Here is a 1367-nt window from a genome sequence, read left to right on the forward strand (position 1 = left end):
ACCCTCCAGCATCACTAACATTACATCAAACAAAGTTCCAGGGACCTCTGGAGCACAGCAGAGACCATAACAGGGAGTCTCATCTTAGTCCTTCTGGGAATGAGTCATATATCCAGCTTGGACTCTGTCTTGAGTGACTCAGCAACAAGAGAAGTCCTCCCTGACTTTCATCATAGAACACCCAGCTTGTCCTTCCTCTATCTCTCACTCTCTCTAGCTCTGCCCATCTGAGGCAGCTCCCTAATGCATTTAACCTCCTGCAGCTGTGGTAGAGAATATTTTATTGCTCTATTTCTTTAAGTCCACTAAGTGACATCAGTCACTGAGGCTGATGATGACCAGAAATGTCATAAGCATCACAAGAGTCAGAGCCACACAGCCACCTTAGTTCACATTTTTCTACTTCTGAAATAATTCTATTTTCCAATCTCATCTGAATCATCTAATGATTTTAACTGAAATCATCAGGTACAGCAGATTTAGATGATTAGAAAGCCTTCAAGATACACTTACTCTTCTTTCAAAACAGCAATGGGCAAACTTCTATGCAAGTTGGAAATGTAAAAACCAAAAGAAGTAGTAGTTATTTAATTGCACCACAGAGAATTATTTCACAATGCAGCATGTTGTGTTTAAAGTTTAATAATACAAACCTGTAAAAGTAAAGATCCCCCCCCCTCCGCCGCATCAATTCTATCAGATTTTCCTTGCCAGTGATTGTGGGTGAGCATGGTGGTTATTATTCTGGAACAAACAAGAGCCTGCACCTTATTCCTAGCCCAGAAATTCCTCAGTAACCAGTTGACATCAATGCTGTGTCTCCATAGGCACAGAAAATCAAAGAATAAATCTGACCAGCTCATACTCCAAACTCTGTTTGAAAGTCTTTTTTGTATTGCCTGCAGGATGGAAGACTGGATAGCAGAATGAGTTGTCCAGCTGTTGAGGGAAAAAATAAAATCATCAACACTGCTTACAAGTCTTTCATCTGAATGCCACTCATCTTGCTAAAGTCTGCAGTGGTAACAAAGACCAGGTAAGCAACAAGCATTAGCTACAGAAAAGGAGCAAAAATAACTTGCAACACCTCAACTCCTTTTTCCAAATAGTTCCTGAATCACAGCAGATTTTTGAGCAATTTTTAAACAGTTTCTTCTCAGTTCTTACAAAATTCAGGAATTATTTTATTGAGACTGCTTTTATATGCAGCATCTTTCTTTCAACTACAAGCATCCAAGCTCTTCTATCTAAGGACTCTCCTATCCTGCTGACTGAAATGAGCTCTACAAGACTCAAAGGATGAGCTGAAAAGGAGCCTTTTTCTCCTTTTTCTTATTGAGACTTTAATATTTTTTATTTTTGCAGTA

Source organism: Ammospiza nelsoni, chromosome 5, assembly GCF_027579445.1.
Source record: "Ammospiza nelsoni isolate bAmmNel1 chromosome 5, bAmmNel1.pri, whole genome shotgun sequence".
NCBI lineage: Eukaryota > Metazoa > Chordata > Aves > Passeriformes > Passerellidae > Ammospiza > Ammospiza nelsoni.